Source organism: Triturus cristatus, chromosome 8 (genome assembly GCF_964204655.1).
Source record: "Triturus cristatus chromosome 8, aTriCri1.1, whole genome shotgun sequence".
Classification (NCBI taxonomy): domain Eukaryota; kingdom Metazoa; phylum Chordata; class Amphibia; order Caudata; family Salamandridae; genus Triturus; species Triturus cristatus.
In genome coordinates, this window is record NC_140591.1 from 811465250 (window position 1) to 811472717 (window position 7468).

Genomic DNA, 7468 nt, shown 5'->3' on the forward strand with positions numbered 1-7468 from the left:
CTTCCATTCATCATATGACGTGTGTATTGGATATGCTCTGCACTAATATCTTATATAATTGTGTAAGCTCACGTTTTTCTCCTAAGCATATACTGGTAATTGCAACTGTAACTGATGTAACTATGTAACAATGTTCTGAAACAATGTCCTATCTCATGTAAAGAGCTCTGATACCTCCGGGTCTAGCCAGCGCTATGTAAAACTTGCCAAATAAATAAATAAATAAACAAACAAACAATTTGGACCATGCGGGACAATGCATGGGGGTTGGAGCAGGATAGAGAGACATGTATGCAAACGGAACGTTCTTTATCATAAATGGATCAGTTTATAAGTATGCGATGTGATCAAATTGCTCTTCATATGTGTCTCTTGCTCTGCTGTTCCTCAGATGAGTCTGTTAGAACATACAGATCTATATTGTAATGATACTGCAAATGTTAATAAAAAAATATATTTAAAATCTAAAAAAAAAATCAAGGCACTGTAAATACAAATACAATATTTTCGAACCCTACCGCACTGCAAGGACATAATTATGGCAATACGGAGGTAGACAAGTCTTTATTGACATGACTTATCCCGGTCTTTTATAAACATACAGACTTAACTCAAACCCTGGCTGAAGACGGCTGAAATGCCAGAAACCGGTCCTAGGAAGCTTGTTTCCGGTCCAGGGAAGGCATGGCTTGGCAGTTCGGGCTGGACTGTTCCCATGAGGCACAGGGTCAGACTGATTTGCATATGGCCATGTCTGAACTGGGGTGGCAGAGTGGGCTAAAGAACGGTGATGGATCAAACCCAGATCTGTTGACTGGGTGTGAGTGTTTGATTGGTTCTGATGCTCCGTCCATCACCACCCCCTTTTGTACCGCTTTGTTCACCATAAGGTGGCAGGGTATGCTCAGACGTGAGTCCCTTGCTCACTTTGCCACTGGATTCAAGCAAGCCTGGCTGAAGACGGCTGAAATGCCAGAAACCGGTCCTAGGAAGCTTGTTTCCGGTCCAGGGAAGGCATGGCTTGGCAGTTCGGGCTGGACTGTTCCCATGAGGCACAGGGTCAGACTGATTTGCATATGGCCATGTCTGAACTGGGGTGGCAGAGTGGGCTAAAGAACGGTGATGGATCAAACCCAGATCTGTTGACTGGGTGTGAGTGTTTGATTGGTTCTGATGCTCCGTCCATCACCACCCCCTTTTGTACCGCTTTGTTCGCCATAAGTTGGCAGGGTATGCTCAGACGTGAGTCCCTTGCTCACTTTGCCACTGGATTCAAGCAAGCCTGGCTGAAGACGGCTGAAATGCCAGAAACCGGTCCTAGGAAGCTTGTTTCCGGTCCAGGGAAGGCATGGCTTGGCAGTTCGGGCTGGACTGTTCCCATGAGGCACAGGGTCAGACTGATTTGCATATGGCCATGTCTGAACTGGGGTGGCAGAGTGGGCTAAAGAACGGTGATGGATCAAACCCAGATCTGTTGACTGGGTGTGAGTGTTTGATTGGTTCTGATGCTCCGTCCATTACCACCCCCTTTTGTACCGCTTTGTTCGCCATAAGTTGGCAGGGTATGCTCAGACGTGAGTCCCTTGCTCACTTTGCCACTGGATTCAAGCAAGCCTGGCTGAAGACGGCTGAAATGCCAGAAACCGGTCCTAGGAAGCTTGTTTCCGGTCCAGGGAAGGCATGGCTTGGCAGTTCGGGCTGGACTGTTCCCATGAGGCACAGGGTCAGACTGATTTGCATATGGCCATGTCTGAACTGGGGTGGCAGAGTGGGCTAAAGAACGGTGATGGATCAAACCCAGATCTGTTGACTGGGTGTGAGTGTTTTATTGGTTCTGATGCTCCGTCCATCACCACCCCCTTTTGTACCGCTTTGTTCACCATAAGTTGGCAGGGTATGCTCAGACGCGAGTCCCTTGCTCACTTTGCCACTGGATTCAAGCAAGCCTGGCTGAAGACGGCTGAAATGCCAGAAACCGGTCCTAGGAAGCTTGTTTCCGGTCCAGGGAAGGCATGGCTTGGCAGTTCGGGCTGGACTGTTCCCATGAGGCACAGGGTCAGACTGATTTGCATATGGCCATGTCTGAACTGGGGTGGCAGAGTGGGCTAAAGAACGGTGATGGATCAAACCCAGATCTGTTGACTGGGTGTGAGTGTTTGATTGGTTCTGATGCTCCGTCCATCACCACCCCCTTTTGTACCGCTATGTATGTTTATAATGCACAAGTGATCACTCTAGCTTGTTGTTTTGTCTCTAAGGATTTGAAGCGTTAGCCTGTCTCCATTGGTGCCATGTGAGCTTTCACCCTTTCACCCCTCCCCTCCAAAGTTCAGGGCTTGTGGCACCCTTGATGCCAACTGTAATCGTCCTTTTAAGTGAAATTGTGTTGAGTGTGAAGGAGGAAACCATTTAAAAAAAGGAACAGACTCCCAAAGAAATAATCTTATACAAACTACAATATTGGAAAGTTGGAATCAACTTTTATAAGTTCGGCTGACAGTTAATGTTTCTGACAAGTGGAAAAAGTTTTCTTTTTTAAGAGACGCAAACTCTCAATTCAATCCAATATTTATTTATTAAGATTTGGAACTCCAATGAGGTCCACATAAAAAGATACATACAAATTATTACCTAAAATATATTAAAACTTGGAAAAGCGCATTAGTGGCAACAGCTGCATATTAAAATTTTTCAATACATAGCAACTTTGTCCCGAATCGTGCAAAAAGCATTTAAGTAGCAGCCAATTGATGTGCAAAATACATTTTAAAAAATCCAGCTTCAGCAGAGAGTTAACTTGAAATTAGCAGCAAGGAAATAGGGATAACAAAACAGATCCGAACGTACTACAAAAGCAGTTGAGTTACATCAAATTAATGTGCAAAATACAATCCGAAATCCAACTTCACTGGAGAATCGAGCTTTAAAGTAAGCAACAAGAAAATGGGCAAAAGCAAAACAGACCCCAGTTGAGCAAAAAACAGTTAAGTAGTAGCCAAAACGTGTGCAAAATATTATCTAGAAAAGGAGAGAGTATTAGAACTCCATAATAGGGCAACAGACACAGGGGAAGCAGCCCGATTAAAAAATATATATGAGATTAAAATATGTACATAAACTCCTTAAAAAAGTTGAATAATTTTACACAGACTACTTCATTTTTCGGGGAAAAAAGAAAATCACGGGCTGAAGCTACATCTTTAACACCATTTTGTAAAACCATCGGCCTAAGCCAGCGACGAGGACTCAAAACCAATGCTGGACACACAAACAAGACATGATCCAGGTTCTGAATACTCAGGTCACAGAAATTACAAATTTTTTCATTTTCCATATTCTGGGACCAGTTTACTGTTAAATCGTTTAAAGGTAAGAGATTCATGCGACATAGGGTGAGCCAACGTCAAATACCATGTTCTAGATTCCAGGATAAATATTTCTGGGAAATTCTCGGCGAGCTCGTCCTAGCTATTACCTTTAATCTCTCTTTAGCATTACAGATTTTAATATCTCTATTGAAGCTGATCTTACCACTTAAGGTTTTTAAAAAGGATTTAAATTGTAAAGGCAGGAGGGAAATAACTGATTCTTCTTTTACATAAAAGAGTTTTATTGCCAGAACGTGGCATGCTTCATCATAGGCTTTTAATGCCCAATTGGCCTGGCAAGGCGTGGCTGTGCTGACGGGGATAGTGCTGACACCTAATCGGAATTTCTAAGACTCAGGTATATTAAGTGTGAAGGAGGTACACAGGCTTTCAAAATACTGACATCAGTAAACGAAGGAAGACACAATGCTGTATTTACAGGTAAAGAGAGAGACTAGGTGTTTGTGTATGTGTGTGTAAGAGAGAGAGAGAGAGCAGCGTGAAGAGAGGGCACACAAGGAGGCACATGCAGAAAGACCAAGAGAAAGACTGTGGTGAAGAAAAAAGAGGTATGAAGGGCAACAAGTGATTGAGACACTCCGAAGACCACTACCCCTCCACAGACATACCAATTAATTTTCAATTCACAGCCTAATAGTCTCAGAATTGAAACATTTTTAAAATCTAATCGTTCATAAACCAATATTTATTATTGATTGATCTGATCCCGCTAACAACCAGCAACAGAAACATAAAACTCACAAGATTCAAAGGCACCTAAACACAGCTCGTTGCTTTGATTTACTCGGGAAAGTATCACACGAAGTGTCACAAATTTGACAGAAAAATGCCCCTCAAATAGCGCACTGAAAGCATTGAAAAGCCATACATATGTAACCTGAAAAGTTGGCAGCAACGTCTCTAACACTACCGCTAGCAGATACACAGTGTTTGTTATTGACCTACCTCAGCTGTGGCTGGAATAAAATGTACGACAGTGAGCCTCGGGGGCCTCCCTCACTGTCACCTGAGTTCTATGTCATTCCGAGGGTTCCCGCAACTCGTGTTCCGTGTGTGAACATGGAAGACGTACTTTCCCTCGCCTGGATTGGCTGGCTGGCTGGCTCTTTAATATTCCGAATTAGCAGCGGCGGCAACCCGTCTGATCTTGTTGGGGAGGTCCGTCTACTTCGAAGAAGTATGTTGCGCAACACAACAGAGACCCGAATGTTAAATGTCCTGAAACTAGATGTTTTCAATTCCTGCAATTACTCATGAGAGTATAATGTAAACTTGATAATTTCGCCCCTATCCAATCTCGCTTCCTTTTGTGCTCCTGCGGCAATACACGTGTTGTTTTTCTTTTCCCGCAGGGTACACCAGAAATTAGGGGGACCAGGCGTCCCGGATTTGTCGGGACAGTCGCAATTTTTCACCAGCTGTCCCGACGGATTTCGGGAAATGCAGTTTATGTCCCGGTTTTTAGCGAGGGTCGACTGAAAACGGTGGGACGTGCATTTTTACGTTTTCCAAAGCGGGGATAGGTAGCAGCTGTTGTAGGAAGCAATTTAATTCATGGGCATGATACTAGCGTTAAGAAATGCATTGTAAATGTTCTTTACTGTCTCTTCTGTATTTCTGTGCTGAGCGCTGTCCTTCTGTACGCTCGGTTGCAGTAAAATTGTTGTCCTTCCTATTGCAAATACCTGTCAGATCTCATTCTCAAGAAGTTAATTACGCTTTACCCATATCCAGTGGTTGAAGTGCACAGTGCTTTAAATGGGAAAAAATAAGTACAGGTACTCATTAAATTGAGAGAGGGGCGTGGCTAGTGGGCGGGGTTAGAGGCGGAGTTAGACATGATACATGTTGTCCTCGCATTGTCCTGGATAGTGGTCTCACACTTTCCATATGTGCAGATTAACAACTAAAACCCTGAATGAGTCAAGCCATCAACAGTACTTTTAGCACTTTCAGGCTAATAATTAATGTGTGTATAAATCAAAAGGAGGGAGAAAGAAGGGGTATGACCCACTCAGCTTCTTTGTCTCAATCGTATTATATATCAAATGGAGAGTGGATCACAGGTCCTGAAAGAACCAGGGTTAGCAACAGCAGTACTAGGTACTGTTAAGAAACCCTCAATCACGTGTTAATTCTTGGTGGAATATAGCGGTATGTTCGATTATCCACTAGTCGCTTGACAACGTGACAGCATCATCATTGGGTTAATGAGTGCTTCCTCCACCCAGAGGTATTTCCTCTGGTTTTTCAGTTGTGATCAGAGAACCGTGTTAGGTGTGTGGTGAAGTGCTAAGTGGTGAGTGAAGAAAAATTAAAAGACTCAAAAGAACCAGTTTATATTTTTAATGAAACTGGGTTCGAGTTGAATTAAAAACTACTTATCGTGCACAGAACAGACTATTTAAGGTCTGGTGCACTAAAAAATTGTGTCCAGAAAATAGGTCGACATGTTTCAGCCTTGTCTCATGCCCCGGAGGGTCATATAGGCTTTCATCAGGACCCTAGTGTATGTGTAGGGGATTCTATTATTAGAAGATATCTCCCTCGTGAGATAGGTGAATACAATTGTTTCACCAATCGATCTGTTCTCTACTTAGAACCTGTTTCAACAATTGCAAAGAATGAAAAGAAGGTGGGGTGAAGGGAAAAAAAATAAAATAAAAGGACATTAAGAGTTTAGTCCGAGTGTATGCTGTCAGGATGTTCAAAATTCGAGACATCAACTGTCGTAGCAATTTATAGGAATGGCAATACTTTTACATGTAGCATAGCCAATTTGGCCACTCATACTTATTCAAAAGCAGTAACGGCAAAATAAGCCCTCCTAGCTGAAAGATTACAATATACAAGAACAGAAAACACAAACACAGCAGCCAGTTTGTTCTCATGTAACATTAAGGTAATGTGTCCCTGGTAGGGCACAAGTTTTATGGTAATGAAAAATCAATAACGTGGGTATTAAATGATAACGTCCAAGCTCAATGCCCACATAATGGTCTCATTTAGTGCAGTTAGTAGGTCTATCCCTTAAGGGTCGTAAAAGGGTACAGAAAGCTATGCATTCGATGAAAACGTCAGTTAATATGCATGACTAAATCTCCCTACGACAGCGGAGGAGGTGACAGTATACTGTTAAGAAAAAGATAAACGCTGTCTCAGCTTTGGTAAATGCAAAAGAGAAAGACTCAAAAGCCGAACTTGTATGGTGATTTCCCTATAAACAAACAGAGATTAACGGCTTCAGTGCTTTGAGAAATAAAATAAAGAAAATAAGAGAATACCTTGATCGTTCAATCGGAGGGTTTACGTCTGGTAGGGTAAGCTGTGCCCGTTCTTAAAAGGGGGAAACGAAAGGTATTAAAATTTTTAAATACATTACGTCTCTTCATCGGTTCGGCGGCGTACTCGTGTCAGGAGCAGTACCTATTCGTCGGCAATCTGTGACTTGTTCTGTCACTGCTTCTCTCCACCCGGTGTAGTGCACAGTGTAACCGGGTTAAAATAAAGAGAAAGTTCATGGAAAATAAAGGAAGACTCGCAACACAATAAACTGACCCGCCTCACTGTTGGTAGTTCATATGTTATATTACTCCAGTCTATAGATCTCATCCTATTATTAAACAGTCAGTTGTTAATCATGGATATTTATCGCAAGATGGTAGTTCCCTTATATCAATAAAGCTCATCAAGAAACGATAAAGTTTATCAGGAAACAAAGACCAGATGAAATGCTCGCAGAATGTTCGTTCACAGAGCAGTATTTCTAAGGATTGTATTTTACTTGTGCCAGTGGGATTTTTAACTTGCGTGAACAATCCGGAGGGTATCATATTCCTTTACCAGGTTAGTTCAGAGGAGTTCAGAGGAGCTAGCAGTTACTCATGAATATTTCCTGCAGGATAGTGGTTCACTTATATCAATAAAGTTTTCAAAAAAGAAGATTTAAAAGGATACTTCGTTTTTCGAGGATGTTTGTTCACAGAGTATTATTTCGTAGGGCAGCATTTCACTTACATCAGTAGGATTTTAACTTACATAGAAAAACATGGAGGGTATCATTTTCCATCATCAAGTTC

At 42.3% G+C, this 7468-nt stretch overlaps 1 protein-coding gene across 1 annotated transcript in view; it reads right to left on the bottom strand.

Annotated features, from left to right (window-relative positions):
• GGACT (gamma-glutamylamine cyclotransferase) overlaps positions 1-4467 on the bottom strand; it is a 279436-nt gene extending 274969 nt beyond the window's left edge. Inside the window, exon 1 of the mRNA XM_085622265.1 lies at positions 4335-4467. The gene's annotated coding sequence lies outside the window, so the exon portion shown is untranslated. The remainder of the gene's footprint in view (positions 1-4334) is intronic.
• Between the last annotated feature and the right edge of the window lie 3001 nt (positions 4468-7468).